The sequence below is a fragment of the Lontra canadensis genome, unplaced genomic scaffold, assembly GCF_010015895.1.
Source record: "Lontra canadensis isolate GAN:19392208 unplaced genomic scaffold, GSC_riverotter_1.0 scaffold24, whole genome shotgun sequence".
NCBI classification, from domain to species: domain Eukaryota; kingdom Metazoa; phylum Chordata; class Mammalia; order Carnivora; family Mustelidae; genus Lontra; species Lontra canadensis.
In genome coordinates this window covers 9,369,557-9,382,121 of record NW_022631018.1, presented here as the reverse complement: position 1 = coordinate 9,382,121, position 12,565 = coordinate 9,369,557, and the positions used below count along the sequence as shown (strand labels likewise).

Here is a 12,565-nt window from a genome sequence, read left to right as displayed (position 1 = left end):
CTATCCACCTGTTAGGGACTACCTGTTTTGTTGTATTTGTGTAGTCTCTGCTTAAAACAAAATCACTTGAGCAAACCCAGAATAGTAAATACAATCCATTGCACTATTCCTTCCTGATCATCTGCTCCAACCATAGGAAACAGACCCCAACGGCAAAAGCAATTGACTACCAGACACCGTTTTTCAGGGACCAAGAGGGTTCTCCCACCAGAACACTCCAGGCCGTGCACTCACCTGGTGAAACAGTAACGGCCAGAGCAATGCCACTTTGAAAATCTAGAAATTCCAAGATTCAGGAGAGCAATTAAGCAAAAAAGCAGAACTAAAAGCCCTACGTTCAGCCCCAAAGCTAAAATGATCAGGTAAGGGAACAAGAGGGTTGGTAAAGGAGAAATCCTCAGGAGGATCCCAGGTAGGTTCTGTGATGACAAGGAACAAACTCACCCACACATACCAGGAAAAAGATGATGCTCGAACCCTGCCTTTTTTTTTCCTTTGGTTTTCCTCCTGTAATTTGGACCTCAGGAACACACTGCTTTTATATCTGTAAATGTAGACATTTTAATCAGAGGAATACCAACACCAGTGAATTTTCATAAAGAAGCTACTTCCTAGAGCAGACCTCCTTGGTTCTATGTATCTCTGGTTTTACCAGCTTCACCCTGGTGTCTCCAAAGGCACGGGGTTTTTGTGTTTATCCTGCTTGGAGTTTGCCACGCCTCTTGAATCTAGAGGTTTATGTGTTTCATCAATTTTTGGAAAATACTTGACAATTATCTCTTCAAATATTTCTCCTTCCTCATTGCCACTCTCTTATCCTCCTGGGACTCAAATTTATAAATGTGCTAAAACATTTCACTATGTCCCATTTATCTCTTCTGCTCAGTATTTTTTTTTTCTCCCCCTGTGATTCAGTTTGGCTATTTTCTTTGGGTCCGACTCTGAGTCCACTAATTCTGTCTTCTGCTGCACCTGGTGAGCTGCTAGACTTAGCCAGGGAAGTCTTTAATATCAGACATAATATTTTTAGGTTTCAGAACATCTGATTGATACCTTTATATAGACTCAAACTCTCAGTTGGTTCTCTCCCATCTTTTCTCCTCTTTTGTACATCTTTTCTTCCATTTTCTTTAGCATATTTATACTAGCTCTTTTAAAGCCTTCGAATGAATTCCAATATCTGGACCATCTATGGGTTTACTTCTATTCCTTGCTTTTCTCTTAATTGTTAGTCTTGTTTTTCTGCTTCATCACCTGCCTTGTAATATTTTACTGTATAGGTAACATCATGTGTAAGGAGTCTGAGAGACGGGTCTTTGTTATTTCCCCCAGAGGGTCTGTACATTCCTCTGGAAGGCAGATGGGGAAAGGAATTGATCACCTCAGTCCAGTATGGAACTGGGCTGACTTGGAGCCAGATTGAAACATCCATTAGAAAAAGTCCGCTCCTGTTTTCAAATATCTCAAGGACAGCTGTGTGTTCGCTGTAGGTCCTTCCATCATTGGGATGGTTGTCCGAGCACTTGACAGCAGAAAGACACTGTCCTCTGTTTTCCCAGCCCAGCCTCCTAGACTCTTGGGCCACCCCAGTACTCGGTATATGTCCCCTAAGAAAATTAGACATCTAGAGTCCTTCTAGATCCTAGCTTGCCAGCTTCCTCAGTAAGTTTGTCTTTCTTCTGCAGAGTCCCTCTGTCTAGGCCATGCCTGAGCAACCCTCAGCCTGTGACCATACGTATAGTTGTCCCCAGGAAACAAAACAGCCAGTCACCTCAGCTAACCCAGGAAGCAAACATCCCTCTGGAATTTTAATGTATCTAATACTTTTTGTTTCTTAGTTCTCGAATGTCTTTAAAAATACAGTTTTTCAATATATTCCATTCTTTTTTTTAGTTGTTAGAGCCAGAGCCAAGAGCCTGCCATGACATACTATTGAAGAAGTTCCCATTAGCCCAAATTAATTCCACAAATAATTCCTATATAGAATAAGCAAGATTTACCAGTATTTTCTACTTCATTCTTATTTACTGACATGTCTAGCTCAATTTTTTTTCTACATAAATTTACAGCCGAGATTTGATTTATTCATCGGTATTTTTTACCATATAAAATGACATCACTCATAGCTTCGGTTGAGTTTCCACTGCAAACATAGCTTCTACTGTGTAATTTTACTGATTTAAGGTTTGGAGACCTAAACATAGTCAAGAACATTCCATTTTTTTTCAGGCGAGCTATAGACTCTAACATATTTTACCAAGTACAGGTATAGATACTATAATTTTCACTCTGCATTGATTGTTTTTACCAGGAATATCCATCAAAAACTCAATAAAAAACCAATGATCTGACTTAAGTCCTATTTAATCTCTGAGAAAACCCCTGTGCAGTTCTCCTTAGATAGTCCAGAATTTTTTTAGCATCCTGAATTGTTTATGGCATTCCTAACAAATGTCCCCTCCAAGTCTCTAATCTATATAGTCCTAGTGCCCCGTGTTGGCAGCTCAAAGAGCAAAATGATGAAACTGAAGTGGTAGGCTTGCCATGGCGAGATCAACATGCCTTGCATCATGATGGGAACACGAAGACCCTGGGAACTGAAACAGCCCCAAAGGCTGGGAGTCAACTCTGTCTCAACTTTTGTCCTTACTTGTCTCTCTGCCTTTGCTCTTACCTCCTCTCTACAGAAAGCTCCCTGTGGGGGTGCTGTGCTGACTCCATCTGCAAAGGGTATGACTTTTGATCTCGTGGTCATGAGTTCAAGCCCCATGATGGACATGGAGTTTTGAATAACAGTTGGTTAAGCATCTGCCTTTGACTCAAGTCATGATCTCAGGGTCTTGGGATTGAGCCCCATGGTGGGTGCCCAGCTCAGCAGGGAGACTGCTTCTCCCTCTGCCCCTCCCTCCTCATTCTCTCTCTAATAAATTAAAAAAAAAATCTAAAAACAACAACAACTTCCTGTGGATTCATCATGATTTTCCACTCCCTCAACCTCGGATCTCCCAGAATCCCTCCCTTACAGCCATCCTGGCCTCTCTCCCTATATCATCCCCTTTCATCTTTAATCCCTTCACTTTTTCCAATGTGACGTCTGGGTTCAATATCTTGAGGAAAGGAAGGTGACTAGCCCAACATAGTCATGAGGACTCCTGTTCATAGAATCTTTCTCAGGAATAGCTCTAACTCGTACTTTTCAGTGTGATCTGTAGATCACCTTCAGGTCCAAAAATCACCCTCTCACATTCCATGGCCCTATGTCTTTCCCCTGAGTTACAGTTCCCTCGGCCATAAGGGAACCCAGGCAAGAGGCTGCAGCTAATTAAGCATCCTGGTAGCGAAAAACTGCACGTCAGATTAGTCTGGGTTCAAATCCCAATTTCATTGCCTATAAACTGATCCCTAGTGAGTTCTCCAATTCTGAGTTGTACTTTTCTTATCGGTAAAAGGACAGAGTTATATCGGCTTTACAGAAGGAAATGAAAGGATACATCTAAAGAGCCATAGAAAAAGTACTCACAAATATTAGTTCCTTTCCTTCTGAGGACAGGTAATATGGGGCCACCTTCATCCCAGAGAGGATAGCATCATCATAGTGTCTGGCCAGAACCAAGCAAAACACAAGAGACGAACCCAAGAAATAAATGAATGGATTTCCCAGCAAGAGACAATGTTATTTTTTTCCCTTTGCCAAGCCTGAATTTCCCAGAGATACTGCATTTCTTTGGAAAACTCAGCAAGCACGCAGTCCAGATATAGTCTCTCAGGCAGGCAACATGTTTACAGTAAAAAAGCTCACTTCCACTTCAAGTTTCCAATCCCCTGCTGCTACTTTCTGCAAACTTAATTAATTAGTTGCTGCTAACATTTGTTCAACCTCATGCAGCAATGGGAGACTGAAGGAAACGGGCTCTCGTAAATTAAAAACATTTCAAAATATTGTCTTCTCCCAAGAAAACAGCTTTTTTAAAATTAACACTCCATTTGGATAACTTTAAGGTTTCAAAAGAAAACAAACAAGGGCATTCCAATTCATATCGATTGCCTTTAACTATTTCCCTACCATCAATTTCCACTCCTATTCTCACTATCCTAAGCATCATCGTCTCTGTAACAGATATGCGAAGGCTCTTATACCTATCTCCTTTGTAATGCTCAGGTAATTATATCACATATGGTCCTGGTGTGAAAATGCCTGCCACACACTCCATCAGTCAGCAGATTAAGAGATGCCTAAACCCTAAGTGATAATGTTGTCTTAGAAAATTAAAATCTCAAGTGCCATATTGAAGGCAGTGATGTGGAACAAGAAGGTACAGTAAATTTTTATTTTTATTATTGATTTGGTTGTTTCACCACCAAGAAATAATTACACTGGATAAGACTAAATAATAGGGAAAGTGGCTAACAAATATCAACTTAGCCCAACCTGTGAATCCAAGGGATTCAGAGTGGGGCATTCCTATCTGTTAACCTGGTTAACAGTTATCAGTTGAGTATTTGTAATCAGGGAGGGAAAGCTCCTCCAATGGCCAATGAGTCTGAGATAGCATCCCAATTACTGGTCACCTACTACCTGTCGTGATTTTCGTACAGTGCATCATTACATAAAAAAGATCAATGATATTCATTCTGTCTACCACGCATGATCGGTGAGACACTCTACAGTTCCACAAAAACGTCAGTTGTTGTTGTCTTACTGCTGTTATGAATAATGTAGTAGAAAGAGCTTTGAGCCTGGAATTATGACCTGAGTCTTAATCAGAGCTCTGCTCATAAAATGACCAAGTCACCGTCAGTGTGGTGAACAGTGACATGGGCTGAGCAGTGACAACTGGTAGACACACTATTTGGGGATGCTTCCATAGTTTCTGTGACATGGTCAGAATGCCCACAATTGTGTGAAATTATCACCCATGCCTTCCTGGTTCATTTCGGTGTAATCTTCATTCTTTTCCTATGTGCTGACGATACTTATAATGCTGATGATACTTATAAAACTCAAAAATATGTCACACAGTTTGAAAATTACTGGTTCAACCATAGAAGTGGACAAGAACAAAAGGGGAAAATTAAGAATGCAGAAACTAAAGCCTGGATCACTAAATCAGTACATTTATCTTCAAAGAAATGGGAGGCTGTAATTGTTGAGACATTCCCATCAACAGTGATGTTAACTCCAGGCACCAGAAAACAAATCAAAGCTGCCACACAATAGAAAAAAAAAATTTTGACTTAATTCTGGACAAATAACACCAGTAGTTATGTAGGTAAAAATACCTCCACTTGAATGTAACTACAACAGGCATGGTAATTAGCATCATATTTAACATATCAGATTATTTTTATTGTTACTTTTATTCGATTTTGCTCAGTTTTAACAATGTGTATGTATGAGTGCTCAAATAGAGATAGAAATAGCAAATCTCTCTCTCTATCTATCTATCTCTGTAACAGATATACCTTAGAGATATTGCAGATCTGGCTCCAGACCACTGCAATAAGGCAAATATCACAATGAAGCAAGTCAAATTTATTTTTTTGTTGCCCCAGTGCATATAAGTTAGGTTTGCACTACATTCTAGTCTATTCAGTGTGTAATAGTGTTATGTGTAAAAAAAAAAAAACCCACAATGTACATACCTTTAAAAATACTTTATTGCTAAACAATATGAACTGTTATCTGAGCTTCGGCAGCTGTAAACTTGCTGCTGGTGGATGGTGGTGCCTCAGTGTGGATGGCTGCTGACTGACTGATGGCTGCTGTAGGTCGGGCTGGCTGTGGCAATTTCTTCAAACAAGACAACAGCGGAACAAGACAACTTGCTGCACTGATGGCCCTTCCCTTCATGAATGATCTCTCTGGCGCATGTGATGCAGCTTGAGAGCGTTTTGAGGAGAACGTCTTTCAAAACAGGAGTCAGTCTTCTCCAACCCTGCTGCTTTATCACCTCAGTTGATGTACTCTTCTAAATCCTTGGTCGTCATTTCAACAGTCTTCACAGCATCTTCCCCAGGAGGAGATTCCATCAAGAAACCATTTTGTTTGCTCCCCTTGAAAAACAACTCCTCACCCACTAAAGGTTGATCACGAGAGAGTAGCAATTCAGTCCTGTCTTCAGGCTCCATTTCTGATTCTAGTTCTCTGGCGATTTCCACCACATCTGCAGTTACTTCCTCCACTGAAGTCTTGAACCCCTCAACATCAACCATGAGGGGTGGAATCAACTTCTTCCAAACTCCTATTCATGTTGATATGTTTCCCTCTTCCTCTGAATCACAAATGCCCTTAATAGCATCTAGAATGGGGAACCGTTCCAGAACATTTTCATCATATATATATTTTTTCTGATATTTAATATTTTTTAAATTTTTTATCTGAGTGTAGTTGACATACAGTGTTATATTGGTTTCAGATATACGACATAGTAATTCAACCTCTCTAGATGTTATGCTGTGCTCCCCACAAGTGTAGCTGCACTATTACAGTATCATTGACTATATTCCCTATACTATGGTTTTGTTCCCATGACAACTGGAGGCCCATTTCTCCTACTTCCCTTCAACCCTTACCTCCACCTGTTAGAATGGCTAAAATCGAAAAGACAAAAAGTAACAATTGTTGGCAAGGATGTGGGGAAAAAAGGACCCTCATGCAGTATTGGTGGGAATGTAAATTGGTGCAGCCACTGACTGTGGAAAACAGTATGGAAGATTCCTCTAAAACTCAAAAATAGAAATACCATATGGTCCAATAATTACAGAAAGTTTCCAATTTATTTTGCCCAGATCTATCAGAGGAATCAATATTTATGGAAACTCAAACCTTATAAAATATTTTTCTTTAGTAATAAAACCTGAAAGTCCAAATAGTTCCTTGACCCATGGGCTGCAGCAAGGATGTTGTGTGAGCAGGCAGGAAAACAACCTTGATCTCATTGTCCATCTCCATCAGAGCTCTTGGGTGAGGAAGTACATTGCCAGTAGGCAGTAACATTTTAAAAGGAATCTTTTTTTTCCTGAGCCATGGGTCTCAACAGTGAGCTTAAATATTCAGCAGAACATGTTGTAAACAGATACGCTGTGGTCCAGAAGTTGTTGTTTTGTTTTATTTCCAGAGTATGGACAGAGTTGATTTAGCATCATTCTGTAAGGGCCCCAGGATTTTTTAAATGGTAAATAAGCATTGGCTTTAAGAGAAAGCACCAGCTGCTTTAGCTCCTAATAAGAGGGTCAGCCTGTCCTTTGAAGCTTTGAAGCCTGGCACTGACTTTTCCTCTTTAGCTATGAAAGCCCTAGATGGCATCTTCTTCCAAGAGAAGGCTGTTCTCTCTCCCTTGGAAAACTGTTGTTTAGCGTAGCCCCCATCAGGAATCCTCTTAGCTAGAGGCCTTCTGGATGACTTGCTGCATCTTCTCCCTCAGCACCTGCTGCCTCACCTGGCACTTGTATGCTCTGGAGATGCCTTCTCGCCTTAAACCTCATGAACCAACCTCTGCTAGCTTCAGACTTTTCTCCTGAAGCTTCCTCACCTCCCTCAGCCTGCATAGAACTGAAGAGAGCTGAGGCCTGGATGGGGCTTTGGCTTAAGGGAATGTTGCGGCTGGTCTGATCTTTATTTCAGACCACTAGAATTTTCTCCATATCAGCAATAAGAGTATTCCCCTTTCTTCTCATTCAGATGTTCACTGGTGCAGCACTTTTCATTTCCTTCAAGAACTTCTCCTTCACATTCACAACTGAGCTAACTGGCACAAGAGGCCTAGCTTTCAGTCTGTCTTATCTTTGGACATGTCTGCCTCTGAGCTTAAGCATTTCTAGCTTTTAATTTAAGGTGAGAGACATGGAAATCTTCCTTTCACTTAAACACTTAGAGGCCATTGTAGGGTTATTAGTTGGCCTAATTTCAACACTGTTATTTCCCAGGGGATAGGAAGGCCTGAGGGGAGACAGAGATGAGGAACAGCCAATTGTTGGAGCAGTCAGAAGACACACACATTAATCAATGAAGTTCACTATCTTACATAGACGTGTTTCCAGGTGTCCCAAAACACAACAGTAACATCAAATATCATTGATCACAAATCAGCATATCAAATATAATAATGATGAACAATTTTGAAATACTGCAGGAATTGCCTAAATGTGACACAGAGACAGGAAGTGAACAAGTGTTGTTGGAAAAATGAGGCTGATAGACCTGCTTGGCACAGGATCACTACAAACCTTCAATTGGTAAAAAATGCAGTATTTGGGCAGCAAAATGAAAAACAAAATGAAATATGCCTCTGTGTGTGTATACACATATACATATGTCCATATGTAATATATATGGACATATTTATTTGTATTATTCAAATACAGAGAAAGATAGAGACATACAGCATAAGCTCTCTGTCTCTCTCCATTTATGTGTGTGTATGTGTGCATCCAAACAAGAATTTATACAAAGGGATAGAGACAGAATGAAAGAGTCAGACAAAGACAGAGCACAGAATATTAGTTGCCTGCAAGTTGTCAATAGCCCTTCTGTCCATTAAAATAACCCAGATTTTGTTGGAGAAAGCAGTATGTCCAGCTAAAAAACAACAACAACACGATATTTGCAGCATTCCTTGCAAACCGAATGGCTACATATCTAACTGCTGACCAGCAAAAGGTAGGTAGTACTGTGGCATGGAGCCTCCAGGGAAGCCCATTAAAATAGGGTTGATCAGGTTGGAAAGCCCATTTGCTCCTTGCCTTTCCCCTTCTGCTTGTCTGCAGCACTGATGCTTTACTTGAAAAGGATCAGCCGGCTTGCGATTCTGAAGAGACAGATCCATGCTAAGGATGGCTAAGTGGGAAGGTAAGAGGAGGCTGGGTCTCTGCTCTCATCAAGATTTGCCAAATCAGCTTAGGATTACCTGCCTTCATACTTCTCATCTAGGAGCAAAATCAAACACCTAATTTTTTTTAAAAGCCACTGCTTGGGAGCTTCTGTTCTCAGCAGTACAATAAAATTCCTAACTGATGCAAGAGGAACATCGATCCTTACCCTCAAGGCATTTATAGCTTTACTGACAAAACAAGATAGGTACTCGTGTTTGACCCGATTAAACAAGGACACAGACATGTGTATGATCACGTGCTTTACAAAGAGTACGTGCTGTAAATGCTACAGGGGGTTGACAAAGAGAAAGAAGGGTGTGCGTTGGAGTTCTTGAAAAACATCTTCACGTGGAAAGGACCTGAGCCAGCCCTGACTCACACAGAGATGTTGACAATTAGACATTTGGGAAGTGAGGCCCAGGCACAAAGAATAGCAAGAACTGAAAGGCAAAGGCCGAAAAGCAAGTGTAGTTTGCTAACTAACTGGACCAGGTGGGGAGCTGCAGACTGTGGGGTAGTTGAAGATGAATTTGAGTAAGTGGGATGGAGCTAGATGACAGTAGCCTTGAAAATCAGGCTGTGGAATTGGGGTTCATGGGCAACAGGTAGCTCTTCATCATTAATTTTTCATGTCTTCTCCTGGGCCCTTGGCTACTTACGACTCCCATGTTTTTGATGGCCTATAAGATGGTCCCACTGGACATCCCAATCGATCCCAGAGATAACCTGACTAAAAATAGAAGTCACCATTTTCCTGCATCAAAAGATCAGTGGTGTTATCAATTATCCAGCCTCCTAAGGGTAGAAAATGTGGGGTTATCTTTAATTATACAGATAGTCAATATCCAGTGCCTCCTTGTCCCATCCTTCCCTCCTTCAAAATGCCTCTTGAGTTGATTTCTCTCTATCCATTTCCACCATCACCATCTGGAGTTGCCTTGTAACCCTCTCTTGCAAGAGTCCCCTAACAAATGTCCCTCCTGACAGCCTGTCCCCTGCTATAGTGATCCTATAAATAACTACCAGAAAAATCTTCCCAAGTTACTATTCAAATCACATTACCCCACCCCCATCTCATACTTCCAAACCTAAATTCCTCTGCTGAGCTTCCAAAAACTCTCATTTTATTGCTACCGAACCGATCTACCTCATTTCTCACCACACAGGAACCAAGATGCAGTGCTAGAGTCTTCTGTACCTGCTCAGAGGACCCACTCATTCATTCCTGGCTCCCACTCACTCAAAATGTCCAGTTTTCCTATTTGGTTATCTAAACACTATCCATCCTTAAGATTCAGCAAACTAACCTCCTCCTCAAAGGTTATTCAACCAACATGGATCTCTTTTCTGGATTCCCACCCGCTTTACGTTTTATGTCACAAAACATATTATTTCTAATTGTTCATGTATTTCAGGTTTGCCAGCCAGGTAGATTGTAAAGAGGGTAAGATCTGTGGAAAGTTGACGTCAACTCTTAGGGTTGAGGGACCTCCGTAATGTATCCTTAGTGTTCCCCCTGTAGAAGTCTTCAATCTCTGCCAGAGCAAATTCAATTCTACGCTCTTCAAAAGAACAGACCTTCAATAAATATCTATTCAATTAATGATTTATAAAACTTTTTTTGATACTGTGTTAGGCCAATAAACACTTGTTAATCATTTGATGACAATTACTGACCAAGGTTTGCAATGATAACACCATGAACATATGCTTTACAGAGATTAATCATTCTTGTTGTCCATATCTATGAGTGTTGACTCTGCCCGGAGAGTTTTAGATCTACTAAGCCAATATAGTTTACATTAATCAAAAAAAAAAAAAAAAACCCTAAAGTAAGTTCCATTGTTATGTAGAATTTATTCTGGTTTAATGACCACTGATTATAGTTTGGTTAATCCCCATTCATAGACAAATTTACCTTGAATTGCTGGACAATTAAATATACCATTGTTCAAAAGGCAGTAATTATTTCTAGCTGAAAACTGAAAGGTATGGAACTGAACCAGCTGTACCCATCCAAAATTCCTGATGAATTCTGAAAACCCATATCATCCTTTTTCATTTACTAGATCCCCTTGATAGTATTAGAGCTTTCCCTTTTGATTCAAAGGAAACAATTCCACCAGTAGACACAAAGAGAGTACCTATTTCGAGATGATTTTCAGCAAAGAGAATTATACCCTTAAAGAAGCAATTCATTATCTTCTTATAAATAATGGACACGTTTGCTAATTTCTCAAAAACAGGAAAACTGAACACTCAATCAATAAATATATATCCTTAAAAATGTTACTAAATCAACTCCATTACTTTGTTTTAACAGGTCATATGATACATCAGAAAAAAATTCTAGATAATGTGTTTTTAAAATTTTCCTTTTATCTTGACATCACTAAATGGGAGTATTCACCATTAAGTTCTTTAATGACAATATCCTTTCCCTTACAAATGGCTTTGAAGTCTTCTACCGCCTATTGCAAGTATGTGGATACTTCCCCAGCAAGGGTGGGCAGGAAGCCAATACAAGCCACCAGGTGCCAATATTACACCTGACAAATTAAGCCACACGACTGGAAAAGGGTGGGCCCATCCTCCTGTTGGAGGTTCATTTCCTCTCATTTTCCCATGAACAGGAAGTCATTGGAATGGGGAAAAAAGCTTTCCTTAAAGACCCAGATGGTCAAAGGTCTGAGCTTGTTAACTCCTTGCTAACAAACAACTTGGAAGCAAGTTCAAACTGATCATAAGACTTTATTTACATTGACTTGTTCAGCGCTGCCAAGGGCCTGGGTGCCAGGGTGCTGTGATTTAGTTAACCCTCTGGGTGGTTCCTGGGGCAGATGGGGAGTGTCCTTGGACGTCATATAGAAAAATCACAGCTGGCGGAGGAAGCTGTTCTACCTCAGCCTTTGCACAAAACCCAAGGACCTAAAGATTGAAGGGGTCCTGACAAGATCCTTAGTGCAGCCAGGGTTAGGGCCAGAGCCCTCTCTCCATGACCCAATTCAACAGGACTGATTTGAAGAGCCTAATCAGAGCTGACTGAAATTCCATAAAATACCGCACTATATTAATATAATACTCAATCCAATTACACCCCTGAACTAATGACTTGTAACTGTCTCCTAAAGATCACTTATTCAGCTTGATGAGTGTTAAATAAAGCATAATAAAAGGGAAGTTTTCCAGCCGAAAAGTAACCCAAAGGCTACAGATGTATATTTAGACTCATTCTAATGCTGTTCCAAGAGATAGCTACTATACAAGATAATGTGTATTTATAATGCGTAAACAATTAATTATTAACACAAATTCTACTTACACGTGTTTTTTAAAAAGTAATATGAAAGTGAGATGATATAATGTACAGTGTTCTACAACTTGCTTCTTTCGCCTAGCAACGTAATCTTGACATCTGTCCTTGACAGTCTATATGGTATATTCATTCTTTTTTTTTAAAGATTTTTTATTTATTTATTTGACAGACAGAGATCACAAAGAGGCAGAGAAGCAGGCACAGAGAGAGAGGAGGAAGCAGGCTCCCCGCCAAACAGAGAGCCCGATGTGGGGCTTGATCCCAGGACCTTGGGATCATGACCTGAGCCGAAGGCAGAGGCTTTAACCCACTGAGCCACCCAGGCACCCTTATTCATTCATTTTAACTGATGTATCAAATCAGTTCCCTTAGTTTTTT

The 12,565-nt window shown here is 40.4% G+C and overlaps 1 long non-coding RNA gene across 1 annotated transcript in view; it reads right to left on the bottom strand.

Moving 5' to 3' along the window:
- Window positions 1-501: 501 nt before the first annotated feature.
- Window positions 502-12,565, bottom strand: part of LOC116870738 — a 44,981-nt gene continuing 32,917 nt past the window's right edge. Inside the window, exon 4 of the long non-coding RNA XR_004383282.1 lies at window positions 502-544. This is a non-coding gene — a long non-coding RNA (uncharacterized LOC116870738). The remainder of the gene's footprint in view (window positions 545-12,565) is intronic.